General features: G+C 32.1%; 1 protein-coding gene across 3 annotated transcripts in view; it reads left to right on the forward strand.

Moving 5' to 3' along the window:
* Nucleotides 1-1531: 1531 nt before the first annotated feature.
* Nucleotides 1532-20157, forward strand: part of LOC133181003 (uncharacterized) — a 38602-nt gene continuing 19976 nt past the window's right edge. For 2 of the 3 annotated variants that reach the window (XM_061315505.1, XM_061315507.1), the window contains exon 1: nucleotides 1532-1692. The gene's annotated coding sequence lies outside the window, so the exon portion shown is untranslated. Of the gene's footprint in view, nucleotides 1693-10695; nucleotides 10775-20157 lie in introns of all 3 variants that reach the window. The other variant, XM_061315506.1, reaches the window with a different exon arrangement.

Genomic DNA, 20157 nt, shown 5'->3' on the forward strand with positions numbered 1-20157 from the left:
TATATTTCATGAAAAAAAAACAAGATGTGTTTGTGAAACACTGATGTCCCCGTAATGCAGCTTATGGCGAAGGTTAAATTTTCTCAAATGTAAGTCAAACTACAAGGTCAAGGTCAAGAGATCAAAAATGTTGTTACCCAAAGAAAGGATATACTTGGTAAGTATGAAAGCCCAAGCACCAACTATTCAAAAGATATGGTTAATGTTTTCTAAAAGTGGGTCAAACTCCAAGGTCAAGGTCAAATGGTCAAAATTAATGTACGCAGGGGAAGACCTTGTCATAAATAATGCACATGCAAAATATAAAAGCCCTAGCACCAATTGTTTAAAAAGTTATGGAGAAGGTTAAAGTTTTTCAAAAGTAGGAGTAGGTCAAATCCAAGGTCAAAGTCAAAAGGTCAAAAAAATTTATACCCATGGAAAGGTCTTGTCACGATGAATGCACATGTGAAATATGAAAGCTAAAGAACCAACTGTTCAAAAGTTATGGCCAAGGACAAAGTTGAGTAAATTTTTGCAAAAGTGGGTCAAACCCCAAGGTCAAGAGGTCAAATTTGTTGGTACCCAAAGAAAGGTCTTGTCACAAGGAATACACGTGTGAAATATGTAAGCCATAGCTCCAACCATTCAAAAGTTATGGGCAAGGTTATAATTTTTGCGGACAAACAGACAGACGGACGGACAGGGCAAAAACTTTATACCCCCGAATCTTCGATTACGGGGGCATAAAAATATTAAACGATTCTTATCATTGGATTGTCTTTCTTTTAACTTTCATAATATAGTATGTCCTGTTTTAGGGAAAATCTGATATAAAATTAGTATATGATAATCTACATGTACATGTATTGGGCTAATCTGTTATTGGTTATGATAGGTCATTTATGAGAACAAATGTCAAATGCACATAAGGTTTGAAGCCATATAACATAACTGTGGTCTGGATAATTAAGTCGTAAAAGAAAATTCACTGCAACCAAGAGGCCATTTTATGTTGTGATGATGGTTAAACAATATGAATGTTACAAAATAAACTCATCATATGTCACGGAATGAAATAGCAAAATAAGGGATAACAAACTCGACGCTCTGTAAACCCTGACACATTGATGTAACAATACTTGAGCATTGGGAATAATCTCAACACTTGCTTTTCCTGGCACCAAACGATGTCGTGTTTATAACTGTATCGATCAATTCCTTATAAACTTCATTCTTTCCCCATATACCAATGGCACATTTAACACAATTCATCATTGTTGGATTTTGAAATAAAAATGCTAATGAATCTGTAATCCATAGAACAAGTTGAAATGCAAATAAAGCAAAATCATTTCCGCACCATTTCTCCGTTTTCTGATAACTAAGGATAACCGTTGCAGACGATACCAAAGAGCTCTATTGATTACTTATTGAGATCACTTTATTTATTGGCTCTTCAGAAATTCGATGTCTCCTGTTATGCGATTGGCTGATTGACTTGCAAAATGCATGGCAATACGGTCGATTCTCCCGCATCCCTCCCGAGTACACTTAATTGTCGAACGTGGTTATATGAGCTTGTTGCAGATACAGGCAACAAGCACCATCAGAGAAGAAAAAGTCTGTATTTTCCGTCGTCTCCTGGCGGATAGACGGATAACTCGAGAACGAAAGTGTTTGAAGTTGATGGTTTTCAAGAGACTCTAAACGGTAAGGTCATTGCATTATTTTTCCTAATTGCATTGATGAAAACCACTATCTATCAGAGATGATGGTCAAAGGGCATCATGTGTCATTGGAAAGAACTCATTTTAGAACTTCGTCGAAAATGTTATGTATTATGACTGACTTTATTGGATTGGACCACAGGTGCCGGTAATTACTAAATATGTACATGTAATATTCACAACTTTGATATCGATATGTCTAACCATTATATATTATATAATTCGTGGCATGGCTTGGTAGATAGTACCAAGTTAACTGAACTTTGGTTTAATTGTGATAAAAGGTCATTTTTTTGACAATGTGAATTATTTTATTTTCATGTTCAAAAGAACTCAACACAACTACATTATTTGATCATGTTTATCTAGTTTTTTCGGGATAAAATTGTAATTTTCAAATACATAAGTAATATAAACAAGCCTATAAAAATACACCTGTATGATAAAACAGGTACCAATGTAATAAGTATTTTATGTTGAAAATTAATTACATACTGTCCCCAGCCACTTCCATAAGACAAACAAAACCAGCATACCCTTCCCTAACCTATGTATGTATCACTGATCGATTAAGCAGACCTCTTTCATAGTTTATCTTTAAAGACAATTGGCTGGTCAAGGGCCATATCGTTTTAAATCGGGGAAATTTTTCAATTTCTATTGAAAATATCCCCACTTAATTTGCAGATGCATTTTGTCATAAAAAGAGAGATTCTAACGCATCTTTAATTTATCTTGGGTCTTATCACAGTTGTATGTAATATATTGTGTTTAATATATCCTGAAGTCCTACTTTGAACAAGAGAAATTTATAGTAAAGAAGTTTGTTGACTATAGTTGACTTTTCTCCACCTGAAAAGAAAAAAAATTAATTAGCTGGCTTTTTTGACAATAAAATTACACGTAGCTGGCATCCAGATTCGGTGTTTGTATATAAGCTTTCATGTTACTCTTTAATTCCTTTTTGGGGGATGGGTTGGTGTTAATTTTGGCTTTGTATCCTTGCACAAATACAAAATGCAGATGAAGTATCGGAGGTTTATAATTCTACTGATTCAGTGAATCTGCTTTTTGGTTCCTTTTTGGCTTTTGTTTTTGAAAAAAAATCCCAAACACATCTTGAATGATTTCACACTTTCATCTGCCGAGGTTTTCCTGCTTTTTGGCTGAACAGAAATATGAATCCGCAATATGAAAATTCCAATTTTATAATCGGTAAATAAGGTAAAGCTTCTCGAAAAGACCCAAGAAATGGCGATCGAAGAAACTATGGTTGCAGCTAGATCATTAAAAAAATCATGACATAAATCGACGCAATCAATTCATTCATCCATCCATCAATCAATCAATCAATTAAAAACAGAAGCTATGGATTGTGCTATTTATATGGTAAAAACCCAATGGCTGACCTCCTGTCTCTGATTAGCTGACCGTCTGTTTATCTGTGTATTCGGTCCAAAAAAGTTAGCTTAATAAAGTAGAGAAAAAAATAACCTTTAAACTTCTTAAATGTTCGTGATAAGTAAAGGTTTCACATTCTTGTAAAAAAGATTTAGTGGAGTTTGGATAAAAATTTACGGAGCAGAGCTTTCATAAACACATCTAATTGACTCAAGTTATTTTCCAAATGATGTTTATTTCAATTATATCTAAAATACATTGTTAAAATCAAATTGAAATGAGACAGTCACCACTGTAATAAACATCCTCAACAACCACTTAGAATTGATTATAAATTATACTGCAATCTTTACAATTACATTTCAATTCTAAGAGTTGGTTGCCTTGGGGTTTTAGTGACTGTTGTTTAAACTTTAAAGGACGCTAATTCAGAGCCGTCCAATGAGGACTTCTGTAGGTTAAATCTTTATTATTGACTGTGGGAGTCTGCGAATGCCAATTTTGGTAAAATAACGTTAAAATAGACATTTAGCACCTCAGAACTATTAAATTTGATGTGAATTCGATGCGAAAATAATACCAGGCTTATTTCTAAAATCGAATCGCCATCTTTTGATTATATCTTGATGTTTGAAATTTTGATTGGGGAAAAAGTTGATATCTGAAATACGTCTGCAATATTGGAAAACGTATGAAAAAATTGCAAGAATTTTTTTGCTTTCGAAATTGCTAAGTTCTACCAGCTTGAGTCGTTAAGAGATATTTATATAGATTTGCTATATGCATAAATGTTGTAGTGAGATAAATTCCCATTTAAGGTTTGGAGTAACTCAAACAGGATGAAGCACGGTGGATGAAGATGTTATAGTCATGGACGTATAATCCCTCTTATCGTTTTAGGATATAAAAAAAGTATATATTTATGAGCGATTGAGATAGTTAGGGAACACATGTAGGTCAGACACGTGTTGTTTTTATGATCGGTAATCTATTTTCAGACCTTTGATCAAACATACACGTATTATAAAACGTCATCAATAATTCATACATATATGACGCAAGAGAGGCGGTGTGCCCTGTGCCAAAATAGCCTCGATAACAAGTTAATATTGATCAGTACCTGTCAATATCAGGAAACTCATGCTTATCAGAGGAAAGGGGCGGGCGGTGTGGAGATTCAATCTCTGGAAATCTGAGACGTTTAGAGTTTATCAAAATGAAACCACTAGGTAGAAATCAAATCACCTTTAACTCTCAGATCTCTGCTGACAATGCTTGTACGTTCTTTTTAAAACATAAATGATGCATTACTTGTTTAAGTTATTTCTAAGATCATTGCACAAAGCCCTAAACTATGATTGAAAAACTTCAACTTACATCTTAAACCTTTTTAAAAGAGATAAAAAGATTTTAAAACCCCTGGGGTTTTTTAAATTTTTTTTTTAAGAATTTCATTAATGGAGGGCTACATTTTTGTTTATTGATTTAGTTTGTATTGAGTTTATTTTCTCTATATTTAAAATCCAATTATGTTTGTTTTTGCATTTCTTTGAGGAGACAAACAAGATAACATTTGTTGTATTTGTAAATACGAAAATGTAAAAGGTCGGAAAATTTCAGTGAAGCGCGAATCATATATATATATATATATATATATATATATATATATATATATATATATATATATATATATATATATATATATATATATATATATGTAGTTGTTTTTTTGGTAAAATCTAATTTTGTCTAAATACAATAAACTTTTGACGGAGATGATGCGATCCTAAGAAGAATTCTTGTGTATTAAACCTTGTTAACCTTTGAGTCATGGATGGTGCAGTCCTGAACAGAATTCTTGTTTATATTTAACCTTGTTAACCTTTAAGGGATAGTGCAGTCCTGAACAGAATAAAATCAAAGAGAATCATTTGCCATTTACGATTATGTAAACGGATCCTTGTCTTATATATCTTTGTGATTGAATTTTCATCATTTATTGATGGCAGGGAACTTGATCCTTCTGCTGATTATTCTTCAGACTTTAACCCCTCTCTGTTCCTGACGGAATACGATCAGCAGATTTAAAGGCTTACTGTTCTAGGAAATCTAACCCGCATCCGGTATGGATTGAATGTGTCCTATGTAAAAAAATCAATTAGTTGTCAGCAAAACCAGGGAAGGTACTTAGGAAAACAATTGGAGAAATGAATATCTGTCAGGTGTGGTACGCAATTGAACCTAGTTATATCAACAAAATATTAGATATAGTGTTATCTACTGATTTATCTTACAAAGGATGGACTAAAAAATATATTCCATCTACATGTAGTTTAAAGAAGAACATCTGCACCAACCTGAAAAAAAAATAATGATTAAAAAATTCTAAAAGATATGGATTAAATTCCTTTCTTTTGAATAAATATTTTCCTTCTTCAAAATGAATGAATGAAATAATACGGAGATAATGAACAGTAATTAACCTCAAAATTCCATTGAAACAATACAAGTCGGGGGCAGTGAAAACTCTGACCTCTATAAACGTCAGAGATCGGATCAGGTATCATGGAGGAGTAAGCATTCCCTGTCGACCGGTCACAACCACCGTGTGCTCATTGTCATTTTCAGGCAAACGAAAAAATTCGTAGAAAATTCTGTGCTTATATAATGGCCTCACAATTACTAGTAGTATGAAAAACTTCAGTCAGCATTCGACTTAATGATAGATTGTATTTGCTGACAAGGTCATTGTATCGACCATAGAACTTGCCAAATTATGACTTTAAACGAGACTTTTGATATTCTTGGTTCATCAACTTGTTTGTAAATAGCGTGCGAAACGAAATTGTTAGCAAGTAGAGCATGCTCTTGCATATCGAATCAACTGTGAGATATAAACCCCATATGCAGATGATAAGGGTATATTGCTACATACGAGTAAGTAAGGGAAGTTTAAGATAGAAAAGTTGAGGACATCACGTTTATCATAAAGTTTTGTTTTGGGATTACCATTGACGTCTTTTTCTAGTAAAATATCCAAATATGAAACAGATGTGTCATACTCTGTGGTATCTTTTATTTCAAGTTCACATGGATATGTCGAGTCAACATATGAATGAAAGTAACTATTGTTAATTGATAATACGTTGTCGATATATTGAAATGTGGAGTTGAAGGCCACAGCAAGTGTCTACTTTTCATGTGTAAGTTTCTGAATAAATTCTGCATCACATGATTACAAAAATAGGTCTGCTTATAACGGGTCGCAATTTTACCCATGGGAATTCCGACAGATTGTTGGAAGACCTGATCTCCAAGAACTACATAGATATCGTCAATTAGAAACTCAAGCATTTTCTCAAATATCTACAATTTAAGTTTCAGAGTTGTAATTAATTTTTTGCTTCGTTCAATATTCAAAAATGGAGAAAACTGAGACAAAAATATAGCAAAAATATGCTTATGAAGCATGCGCGTGAAAACACTGAAATATATGAAAGCAGACCGTGCTTTTCAAACGTAAGCACACATGCAATGATCTGAAGCTGTGCAGCAAAATTGATACAATGAATACCGGGAATAGTGTATATACTGCATTCATATTTGTTTCATTTGGTGGTGACTTATATCAAATCAACTGTGATTGAACCTATACAAAAGTTTATTTCTCTTTGTCGATACACTTTCGTTTGCTAATGTACACAATACATATACAGAAGCCCAAAAGTTGTTTTACACAGTTTTTGATATATATTTTTCTTTTTTCCTTTTGAATTTCTTTGTTTAGGCAATCGTTGATCTCGAATTTATCTTTGGCATAATTGTATTAACCAGTGACATAAGTTTTTTCTTCTTTCAAATCTACTATTGACTTAGCTGTAGTTTTAACCAGTGACATAAGTTTCTTCTTTTTTAAAATCTACTATTGACGTAGCTGTACACAAATCCGAATGTCTTAGCATGAGATATGTACTTTTCAGTTATCGGTACTTTAAGTCTTGGCCTTAATTTCTTGTTTGCAATTCTTCATGCGGTTGACGTGCTTTAATTCTCTGTAATCCTATGTTTTTTATATTCTACTTTTTGAATGATAGACATGTATAACTATGACGTTACTCAGAAGTTACCCGCTGCTCTAAGACTATACTCTATTTGCGTCATTGTTCTTGACGTCAGTACTTTGGCAACTGATCCACCATAACTATTGATAACTATTGACGTCACTTTTCATATTCTACATTTCATATGAACTCTTGGTGGCCGTTAAAGCTGTACATTTTCTGTAGGTTACCCATGCCATCGACTCCAGAATTCAATTCTGATCTCTGGGTTTTGGTTTCCAGCTTCTTGTCATCAATAAAAATGCGTCTCCAGTTTCTTGTTGAAATCAGTGGTTTTTGTGTCCCATTATAAGCCCTCATATTAATCTTCTCTAGACTGGATCTTGTTTCACACCAATATTATCCTCTGATTTGCTCTGCATGAAAAGCTAATCATATTTCAGAGAGAGTGTGAGAAAAATGCGGGCAGATGATTTTTTCAATCATGAATTCTTAAAGCTTACTGTTATACAATAATTCATTTTAATATGTGTAAACATTTTAATCTGGTTTTTTAATAAATAAATGAATACGACCAGGTGCTGACCAGTACTTTGTGAATCACCATTTAGGCAAGGTTATTGGTACAGTGTGTATCCAGAAATAAGACCAAAATGATTATTTGATGGATTTTCGGGGGTAGGGGTGGTATAGACTCAATGTCCATAAATTCCTGTAAATCATTCCTAATTATTACTTAATGGTCAATGTCAATTCAAATGAAAAAAAAATGTTTTCAAGGCAAGGAAATAACAATTATGAAATGTATATCAAATGAAAGCAGTCGCTGGCCCTCCAATGAAATAACTGATTAAAAATAAAACGAGAATGGGAAAGTAGAGCCTTTATAGGACCATCAATGCATGCTTAACTCTCCTTCAGTAATTTCATTAATTTTCTTATTAAATATTTATCCAATGGCCTTGTGATGTCTAGTTGTTATGGCATCAGCGATGATTTCCTATTCTATCTATGGCATGTCAAACGTTGCAATATTCGATCTTTTCCATTTGTATTGTATAACTTTCCATTTGTATTGTATAATTTTTATTTGTATTGTATAATTTTTCATTTGTATTGTAGAATTTTTCATTTGTATTGTATAATTTTCAATTTGTATTGTATAATTTTTATTTGTATTCTATAATTTTCCATTTGGATTTTATAATTTTCCATTTGGATTGTATAATGTTTATTTGTATTCTATATTTTCCATTTGTGTTGTAAAAAAAATCATTTGTATTGTATAATTTTTCATTTGTATTCTATATTTTCCATTTGCATTGTATAATTTCTTATTTGTATTGTATAATTTCTTATTTGTATGCGATAATTTTTCATTTGTATTGTATCCGAGGATTGTTTATTTATTTCGTTACGAAGGATGTCATTGGTCATAAAATCTAGTCTGTATAAAGGTCTCAGGTGCCCATCACAAACTTAGTCTGGTACCCTTCCCACAATTCCGATCGCGCACTCTCTACAAACACAAACTCGGCTCCTCTATTTGAGGTGCATGCTAAGGGACGACCATTTGATTCTCGGGGGGGGGGGGGGTGTCGAATCCGATTATTTATTTTCATTCTCTCGCAGGAGAGAATATTTATTTCCAATATGACCAGAGACAAGGAGAAAAACAAAAAGAAGAAAATCCGCCCAAACCCCAAAACTCAGTTTTTTGGGGGTGGGGGTAGTTACCACCACTCAAGGTCAATTTATTTATTTTCTCAGTCAGCATTCCTAAGGACAGATTATTTATTTGCCATCTACCAGCGCTCCCTTTTTAGAATCCAATGACCGTCTAACATGCACGAAATATGGCTGAAATATTGCCGACTCGGCGTTAAACAATAATCAATCAATCAATCAAGCAAATACATATGAGCCCAGTTTGCTTTGAGCATCCGGAACATCTTCAACCCGATACAGGCTGAAACTTGACCAATGAAATCCTTCGTAACGAAACAAATAAACAGTCCGCGGATACATTACAAATGAAAAATTATCGCATACAAATAAGAAATTTTACAATACAAATAAGAAATTATACAATGCAAATGGAAAATTATACAATACAAATAAAAATTATACAATACAAATGAAAATTATACAATACAAATAGAAAATTATAGAATACAAATAAAAATTATACAATACAAATGAAAATTTTTACAATACAAATAGAGAATTATACAATACAAATAAAAATTATACAATGCAAATGGAAAATTATACAATGCAAATGCAAAAGGTCGAATATTGCAACGTTTGACATGCCATATCTATCGTACATGTATAAAATATGGGATATTGAACTCGGCGTACTCCTTTAAGCGCACTTGTTATCTTAAAAAAAGAACATTTATGAATTTTTATAAATATTAATTCTTTAAAACTTGTTAAGTTTCCTTTTTCTGTAACTCAATTCGTATTCTATTTATATACAACAAAGGTTGAACAGCAGACTACAAGTGATAGTTGTCTTTGGACTAGACATATTCTCCAGAGTACATTGAATGGCTTGAACGACTTCAGTTTCTTCTCTTATTTGACCCTTACTGAGTATTCATTAAAAGCATACCTAAAGTATTGAAAGACATTAGTGAAATAAATTAAACTTTTTTGCTGGGGAAAATTGCAAACAAGTATGGTGAAGAATATTGATTAAAAATGTTGTTAATTTTTTTTTGTTTTTGTTTTTTTTTTTTTTTTTGTTTTTTCACATTTCACATTCAGCTGTTGATGATAGATTCCTTTAAAATGAATTGTGATTCTAAACGAATTATTTTATATTTGTCTAGGAGAACTTTATAATAACATGGAAACCACAAAGCGGAGCATCCTCAAAACATAAATTAATTGCAAAAAATGAAACCTTATGTTCGATAGATATTAATCTTGATACCAAGACAAAAACCTTCTGTCGCAACCTTGCATTTCGGCATCAAGTAATTATGATCACCTGGCAATCTTAAAGTTGTGTTCTTACACCTGTAAACACTCATGACTCCGATATTTAGATCCTGAATTCAAAAGATTTTCTCTTCTGACCTGGTATTTCTGTAGCAAGAATGAGAGTGCAAACACAAATTTACTCATTATATATTGTTTTCATAACGTTATTGGTCGTGAGGTCCGGGTTCGATTCTCGTTCGCCTCGCCGCGTCAGACCTAAGACGTATACACTGTTCCTTTGCCATGCGCCCGGCAAGAGAAGTAAAAGTCACGGGTCTTTCGGATGATACCTTGAAAACCGAGGTCCTGTGTCACGGTAGGCGTTGGCACGATAAAGAAACCTCACTGCTCAATGGCTTTGAGTGCCGAGTATAGGTCTGAATTTGAAGCCCTTCTCCAATATATGGTGACCGTTCTATATGAGTGAAAAATTCTCGAATGAGACGTGAAACAACATCCAATCAATCAATCAATGATAACTTTATTAATAGGTCATTTCCAAATAGTTTTCGTTTTGAATTCTTTTCCAGGATAAGCTTCGTTGAACATTTACTGGATCCTCCAATGTATCTTTGTAAGGATCTTATGAAGCTGTGGAATCTATTACAGGTAAAATGAAATGTGATTTGAAGAATTGCATCCTTTAATAGGGAACTTTGCGTTGAATTACCGGATGTGGAATTAAAACCATCTTCTGATGCAGTTGTAATAATGAACCTTACAACAACTGCCATATTGTTACAAGCTTTGTCAGCTGGAACTATAACATATTGTTCATATGTAGTCTCATTTTTTAATTACTTCTATTTCACTGAAAACGAAATGATAGATGCATTTTACCTTTTTATAATCATCTAATTCGATTCTTTAATGTACATCCTAAACTCTGTATCTATTCTGACAAATGTCTTGATCTTCCTATTTATGTTTTTTGATTTTATTTAACCATTTGCTTATATATTCATATTTACTAGGTCCTATCTTACTTACTTTGATGTAAATTGAGCTGTTTCACAGATTTTTTTGTAATTGCATAAAAATGTTTACTCAAATTACGAAATATAACCATCGACTTCTCTTACAAATACACGTAAAAAATACATTATTTGAGCCAACGCAGCTAGTCAAACAAGGTTTGGTAATTTTTTAAAAGAAATTTTGAACCGGTCAATAATAATTTCCTTTTGAAATCAAGCATTACAAATACAGCTAGTATTAATGATTGGTCAATAATTCACGTGATTTTTATCCAGGATGTGCGTCAACGCATCGGTCCTGACGAAAACATTCTCGTTACGCAATGACGGTTACAGTAATTGAGTGTTGTATATCTTTCGTTGCAGACTAACTTGCGTAAGTTTCTACATTCTTGTAGATTGGGATGGGAGGGGAGTATTTAATAAAATGATGTTGTTCATTGCATACATATTTATCATGGGAATATTAATAAAGTGGCTTTTGTATCTTGGAACACGAATCATTTTATTTACCACACACATACCCATTTGTCATTCCTATAGCTAGTTTGGTCTACACTCATACGTACATTGTCTTGCATACCCATATACAAATGAATATTGTGTCCTTATATTTTTGGATGTGGATCCAGCAAAATTGCCATGAAAACTTTTTAGAGAGAGAGAGTGCGTGTGTGTGTGAGGGTGAGTGGGTGTGTGTGTGTTTGTATCCCCGGACACGAAATGAATATCTTTGGGAACGGAAAAATCAATAACACATTTCCTTCTAAAACAAATATTCTCTTTTTATGAGATAAGAAAAATCAGACATTCTTAAAAATGTCAGTTTGAAGTACACATAGGGAATACTTTATCGATAAATATCTTGTCACCATGCTTTATATGTCTTGTTACAGTACCCTGATCAGAGAGAGATCAAAGTCCTTTGAAGACATTTGATATTTGGTTTTATTTTTCCTCTTGAAATACCTTGCCAAATTCATAAAACATTAATTTCGTTACTTGACCGAATTCATTCAAAATTTTAAGAAACAGAATAAAAAGTTCCCGAATTTCATTTTTATTAAAAATTGTGACGTTTAAAGCAGTTTTAGAAATTGTAAAGAAAATAGTTTGTTCCTTTCTTATGGTGGAATATTGTACCTTATTCTTTTAACGGAATTTTTCAACTGAAAACAAACATACACGGAAACGTAAAATATGACTGAAACTGCGTACTTGTTCATTAAATGGTTATTGTCCTTTTATGTTAATTTCTTTCTTCCGGAAACATTCAATGTCTCTATCAAATGGTTCTCAAAATAATGAGTAAAACGAAGCTGTCTCATGTCTGTCCAGATTTATTGTATGTAAGACAGTAGTTCTCACTTTTTTCTTATTGATTAACAATAAAACTCAGAAGAAGAGCTTTTTTTGCCACGGAGAAGGAATTATTTGCCTGATTGCCGTGGTCCCCCGTGGCAGATAATTTCTTAATACTCCCCATCATTATTGTCAAGGGAAGAGTGGGGTCTATTCATTATTTGACACCGAATGCGGTTCTTTGCCTGGTAAATAAAATTACAGTAAAAGGTATCAATATAATTGATTGTATTGAGGTTTTCTTTGTCTCATACTTGAAAGATGCATTTGATATGAAAATAAATTTTGTACCCAGTATCACTCGGGTGTCTATGTATTAACAGGAATGAAAATATTTAAGGAATGAATATAATAGCTACCCAAGTTATACTATATGACCTGGATTGGGGCAGTTTACGCTTTATAAATCGCGAGGCGGTTTATAAAAAAGCGTAAACTGTTGGTATTTCTTATATCACTTATCCTTTAACACCCAATAACAAAATTAAAAAAAAAAAAAAAGAGCCGAGAAATTATTTTTAATTCAATCCAAGATTCTTAAGTCTTCTTAATTTTATTATGCCGTCGTGTTTTTTTTTTGGATAAAAAATCCAATATCCAGAGTAAAGTCGGTCAAGAACTTAACTACAAAGAAATAACCTTCAAGTTCCGTGACTTTTTGACCAATGACTTATAAGAAGCAATCAAATACTACTAAATATGTTACAATACTTCTTTTGATAGCATATAAATCGTAACTAAAAACCAAACTTGCATTTTTGTTCTTGTGTGCGGTCAATCCAAGCATGAAACAATCGCTATTCCTTGCAGACAAATGACATTAAAAAAACTTACACACATAAGACACGAAGTACAGTGGTAAATAATGCTTGATAATGCTTTCATTTTTCTACCTCTAAAGTTTCTAATTATGTTAACAAGCAAGATGTTTAAACATGCAATTTATTTATGTTACCACGCAACTTAAATTTACAAAATAGCATTTTAAAATATATATCCTTTAAAAAAGAGCGAATTGAATTGTGCTAAGATGTGACATCTTAATTGCAAGATGTGTCATAATGCAAGATAATTAAGTGAACGTGAAAGCTATTTATATTAACGTGCAGAATAGATTTGTCGGTATCAAGTTACATGAATGTATATTGTCGTGCAGCTTATCTGTGTTGATAAGCAACTTAAATTACGTCGACATGCAACTAAAATTTGTAAACATGCTAGAGAACTATGTGAAAATCCCAGATATAATCGATATTCAATGCTTTTTGGAGAAAACTGGCAAACAAGGTGAAAATATGTCACAATATTTGTGAAATTTAAATATGTCATCACTGTGTTTTTAAAGTTCATTAATTAGCCAACAATTAAGAATATCAACATATATGTATGTACAATGTGTAATGCAGCATTTTAACCCGCTCATTTTTTTTTTCTATTTCTTATTGTGATGTATTATGTTGCCCAAGAAAACCATGAAGTATTTTGCATGTTGACATAATCATCCTACATATGAAAGAATAACTTTTATGTTGACGCAAAGTTCAAGTTGGCATAGTTCTCCAGCATGTCAACATTAAGTACTTGTTCGTCAACACATTTATATAAATCCCATGTGAACTGTCTTTTTTACCTTGTACGTTGATAATTATCAAGTTAGCAAATTCTTTGCATTTTGCGTGTAAGATATCACATCTAGATACAGTATGTTCATTTTCAACAAAAATATGTCTTTTGATATTATTTTTTATTTTTCATTACTCTCGTGTGTGTTAATAAAATTCGTTAAAAGTTAACTTGCATGTAGGGGGAAAAAACTTCTTCTTTCAGTATACTATAAAATCACATATTTTTGTGGGGTCAAATTTTCGAGGTATGAGGAAAAAATATGGGTTTAATGAGAAATTGATTTCATGGATGAAGAATTGATGCGTAGATATATAAATGGAATTTACATTTCGTTATGGTAATGAATTTGTGGGTTTCTTTCTACCTCGAAAACAACGACCCCCCCCCCCCCCCCCACGAAAATGAGTGATTTCACAGTAGTAAATTTGTTTTTATTTTTTGTGTGTGCCACAAAAACATCATAGTTAAAATGAGTGTATTAAGTGTATCCCTTGACAGTCTCTAATATTTTCTTCCAAATTCTTAACAAAATTTTTGTTCTTCCGTTCTGTCCAATCTTATTTTTATCTAAACGTATTCAAGTACCCCCCCCCCCCCTCCATTCCGGATAACATTTTGTCGGGTTGCTGTTTATTCAACTAATAGCAATAATATTATTGTTCTTAATTATGCAACTACTTTGGTTCCTATTCAGTTTCTCAGAAAACTTGCTATTCGATTACCACCAAACATGGGGGTGTCCTTATTGGAACATTAGTGTTAACACAATTGAAAGAAAAACAAAGAATAGGTTATACCAATATCAAGACAATCAATATAAAAGTACATTTCAAACAAGGTCAATTTTGTCCATACTATAAGTATATATACATTAATATACTATTACTGTTAGCAAAGAGACTGTACTTGTTTACAGTCAAAACATGTCTAAGAATTCATATTTCCGATAATCAAAGAGGTGTTTATTGAAGTTTAAGAGTCCTGAGTGTCGTGATAAGCTCATATATCTTGGTGCTGATATCACCTAAGTATTTCCCCATTATCTCATGTTTATCGACTAACTGACAGTTCACTGACTTGTACTTCTTTGATTCCATACAAAACACATGTATGTTCACGATATCAAGTAATTACGCTGTATGGACTCACGAAAGCAAGCCATCAGTTCTGGATCCTAAATATTCTCAGAAACGGAAAGGGAAAAAATCGATAGAATCCGAACAGAAATGTTGGGGAAATGTATTCTTGTAATGACTTAAACATCTTTCTTTAGACTACGGAATAGTTGCATGAAGATTACTGATCCATTTACTTGTAATTAAGAGTCCACATTATGGATGTTTGCATGTCTGACTACCTAATTTTCTATACAAAACCCTTCCTTTGAGATAATTTTGAATCTGCAAGACGGACAGCGAAAACTTCTTATAAAATAAAAGTGAATGTCTTTATATAAGGTAAAGATCGATGTCACATAAAGATTAAAAAAAATCAAATAATGATATAGGGACAAATAACAACAGCAGTTTGATTCTTCACCACATTAAAATTGATTTCATTTTTGGGGGGGGGGGGGTGTGATTTTAGTTTTAATTATTTTGATTTTTTTCCTCAGATTTAAATTCATTGATCGACTTTTTATATAAGTAAACTAAATAAACTATAATTATAATCAACAAACATTTCTGGAATTTTGACGCAAACATGCCTTACAAGGTATAATTCATGTTCACTGACAGATTTTAATATTTGGCATACTGCAAGGTTTAATCCACATGGCATTTGACACTAATTGGCAGAAGCATGGTGGCTTAGTTTGGTTAACAATCTTGAGAATGACACCACAGATATCGATATTGATGTTCTTTATCCTCAAAACTGTATGTAGGAAGAAATCAAACAAACAGAAAATCTAATCCTTCTCACAATATAGAGATGTCAAACTACATTTTGTGGGTCTATTACAACAACAACAACAAAAAGATAAAACTTTTTTCTTTAATTTCTAAATGATGACATTTTCCTTATCATTTACAGTTTTGTTCGATGCTGACACTGGCTGTGTCTTTCGTATATCCATTTAGATGGAATATGAACGAAAAGTAATCAAGATCAAAAGTCCATCAGAAAAATACAAATTTTGAGCAGAGCAAACACGGACCTATAAAAATATCAAAGGTAGGATCAGGTGCCATGGAGGAGTAAGCATCCCCTGTCTATCAGTCACACCCGCCGTGTGCTCCTTGTCATGATTTGGCAAACGGAGAAATCAATAGACAATTAACTGTGAAAATAAGGGTCTTACAATTTGTATGTAAAACATTAGTCAACAATCGACTTAAGGAGGGATTCTTCTCTTATTCAACTCATATTTCTTCTATTTAAAAATTAATGAAATTTTCATAGATTTCAAGAAGACAATATCACTAAGTGATGGTATCAGTTAGATTAAATTTGACCGTTTTATTTTAGAAACAAGGTCAGGTCAAGGTCATTATCTTTTTCCTTGACATTTAGAGTAAAAAATTACTGTTGCTAATCATGTGATGCCTACTTCTATTTCAAAAGATAAAATGTTTTTCTTTTTGCACGAAAAGATGTTACCATATCGGGTCTATCAGACGATTCTACCAGATTAATTGACATTATTTAACTTAAATAGATATTGGCTAATCCGGATTTCCTCTGTTTTTCTTAATTTTTAGGATATATTAGTAATTTTTTATTACTAATTATATTTAAATATTTCTCATTTTTACATATGGTAAAGTAGTCATATAAATATACAAAATGATACAAAAACAAAAAGCTTTGACCGTTTAGTAAGAGAGAAAAAAACACTTTTTACTGGTTTTTTGCTCAAATCTGCTTAAAGGTTGGAGGCTTTCAAAAGCTAACAAGATTGTAGTTTGTTTAGAAAATCATTTTTATTTGCTATGTTTTAAAACTTTAGGGCATTATTTATAATTTTAGTTACATATCAAAATTTTTAAAGTCTTTGAATTTAAAAAATCAACCACATGTAATGTTCTGTAAGTGATTTTGATAGGCAGAAAAGGAGATATTTTTTATACGCCGCAGTTGCACCAAAAATATAGTCCCTTATGGATTTCACAATCAGTTTACCATTTCTATTTAAAATTGTACGATTATGATGAGTAAAGAAAAATATGATCTTTTAAATACATTACAGCTGTGTTTATAAGACATACAAGCATATATACTTGGAATATTTCGTCTAGTCAGAAACCAGACAAGAATCCCTCCTTAACGATAGATTGCATTTGCTAACATGGTGGTCATTGAATCGACTATAGATTTGGGAAATTTTGATTCTAAACGAAGCTTTGATATCCTTGTATTAACTTATTTGTCAATACTTGCCTCGTTTTAGAAATTGTTCGTATTTAGAACATACCCTGCGTATTGAATCAACTGGGAGACAAAAAAAACTCCACATGCAGGTGATAATGCTATGATTATCTTGCTACGAAAATAAGGGAAGTTGACGATAGGAATGTTGAAGTCATTACGTTTATCATGAAGTTTTGTTGTTAGTTTGCAATTATTGTATTTCATTAGTAAAATAGCCAGCATATATGAAACAGAAGTGTCAGACCACTTGCCATGAAACATTTTTTTTTTTAAATTTCATTTATTTATTACTATGACATAAATGTTTCAGTTTAGTTTTATTTGTGAACTTGTTATGTACTAATGAAAAAAAACCCAGACTATGTGAAGAACGAGTTGTTAGTAAATCCATACTTTAGCATACTCTAAATCCAAAATATATTCTATCTTTTCGTGTTTTTTTTCCTGTTCACCGTTAGTTTTGTTTACTTGATTTATGAGATTGGCCACTGTTCGTTATCTTCACATTTTATTAGTCATAAGTCATAATTAGGATTATAAAATTACTTTGAATAAACTTACATTCAGTTATAGTTTACCAATAAAAATATTTATTAAATTTTCAACAGTGAAATACTATACATGTAATTTATTTATTAAAAAAAATTATATTTTGTCACAGTGCAGAGGAATATCAAAGTGAAACTTTGTCACAGTATGAAAGAATAATATGAACGAATATCAGAATGTTGTAAAAAAAAAAAATACTCCCTGGTCTGTAAGATTAAGTAAATAAACCACCCTGACAGAGATTTAAAGTACCAAAATTCACCACATACATTTATGTTTTTGAAAGCCATGTTTGCAATGTTTTTCAATCTTAGAATCGCTAGGTTATGAGATCTCACCCGCTCAACTCTGACGTCACAGCCTATGACACTATGTTACGAAAAGACAGTGGCATGGGAAAAATCAAAGAAAATGTAATAAACAGAAAATTCAGTATTTTTTTAGTTGGGACATGGAATTTGTTTAACTCGTAAGAGGGGATTTTTTTTTTATATTTTCACTCACGCTTTGCACTCGTGAAAATATAAAAAAAAATCATGTCCCATTCTTGAAATTAAGTCCATATCCAACTACAAAACATTGAATATCCTCCATGTATTTTCAAATTCATTACTCAATTTAAAGTCAACATAATGTTTGAATCTTTATATTTTGACATAGTAGTAGCACTGATCCATTCAATATCAATTTTAACAAATTAAAGAGTAGAACAATGACCACGTGGAGGGTTTAGAAAAAATGTGTTCCTACTTTAAGATCTGAATGTTGTGTTCATCATTTTCAGATGTGCACAAAACGAAAAACATTTTTCAGTGATCGTAAACCAAGATGATTTACATATAGTTCCTGCATGATTCTTCTTTGAAAATAAAAAAACAAAAAAAAACAAAGATACTTATCAGGTATTCTTATCAATATTTACCAGGAATTTAACTTGAAAAAATAGCAACTTGTCACTAATTCCATGAGAAGCAAAAGGCAAATACAAGTTTACTGACATACAATAAAAGATAATAAAGATGAATGAAAAGGTAGCTAGATCAATATTTTCTTGGTAATGGTGCTTATCTCTAGAACCATCAATCTTAATACTGTCATCACATATTTGTCAAAATGTATATTCATTTAACATCCATATCACTTCCAAATAATGTTTCAACAAATATGTACCCTGAAGCAAATAAAACCATTGGCTATATCAAATGATGTTTACGTCTCCCAACTTAGTCGATACTCAAGAGTATTAAAATTGAGGCAGCTACTGAGAGATAAGTCGATGTTACAGGGATTTCAAGGGCTTTAAAACCAGCACCTCGTAAATTCTATGGTCGTTATAATGACCTTGTTAAAAAATACAACCGATAATTTAGTAGTATATTGGCTGATTTGTTAGGCCTTTTTTAAGGAGGCTGGGGGGTCAACAAATTAACCACCAGATTTAACTTAATTTTTTAGATATGATATCTTAAGCTGTCAACTATCATTTGGCAAAGAAAAATTTCAAAAATTTTAGTTTTAAAATTTGATCATTTTCTATATCTTCATATGGAGCTCTTCTTCTAAAGATCAATATAGTCTAAAAATGGCCACAACCCCCCAGCCTCTTTAAATTCTCAATTTGACAACGGAATGTTCCGTGTACATGATCAATACACAGAACCCACGGCGGGCGTGACCGCTCCATAGGGGAGGCTTATTCCTCCATGGAACGGGATCCCACCTTTGGATTATCCGGGGGTCCGATTTTTTTTTTCTTTTGTTTTTGATCGATTCGATGGTGTTAAGATATGCGACTTTGTGTCATTTTCTGTATATTATTACAAAATCTTACGATATTTCTACATTTAATGTGGCAAACATTATTCAAGTTATCCATATGAACATTAATCTATTGGATTTATAGCTCATTTCTGAAAAAAAAATTGTCTGTGTTATTTATCCTTAATTTGTTTATATTTTGAAATAAGTCTATAAATAGAACGTAATTCTTTAACGACGTCAACAGATTTGAGGACCTCTTTAGAAACTGTCATTGCGTATTATCATGTCGAGTTAGGTAAGCAAGTGCCTGTCCTCCCTCTGAAATTCGAATAATATCGAAAA

Source organism: Saccostrea echinata, unplaced genomic scaffold (genome assembly GCF_033153115.1).
Source record: "Saccostrea echinata isolate AGI-Se365-2 ecotype Australia unplaced genomic scaffold, CSIRO_AGI_Sech_v1 ptg000008l, whole genome shotgun sequence".
Lineage (NCBI taxonomy): Eukaryota > Metazoa > Mollusca > Bivalvia > Ostreida > Ostreidae > Saccostrea > Saccostrea echinata.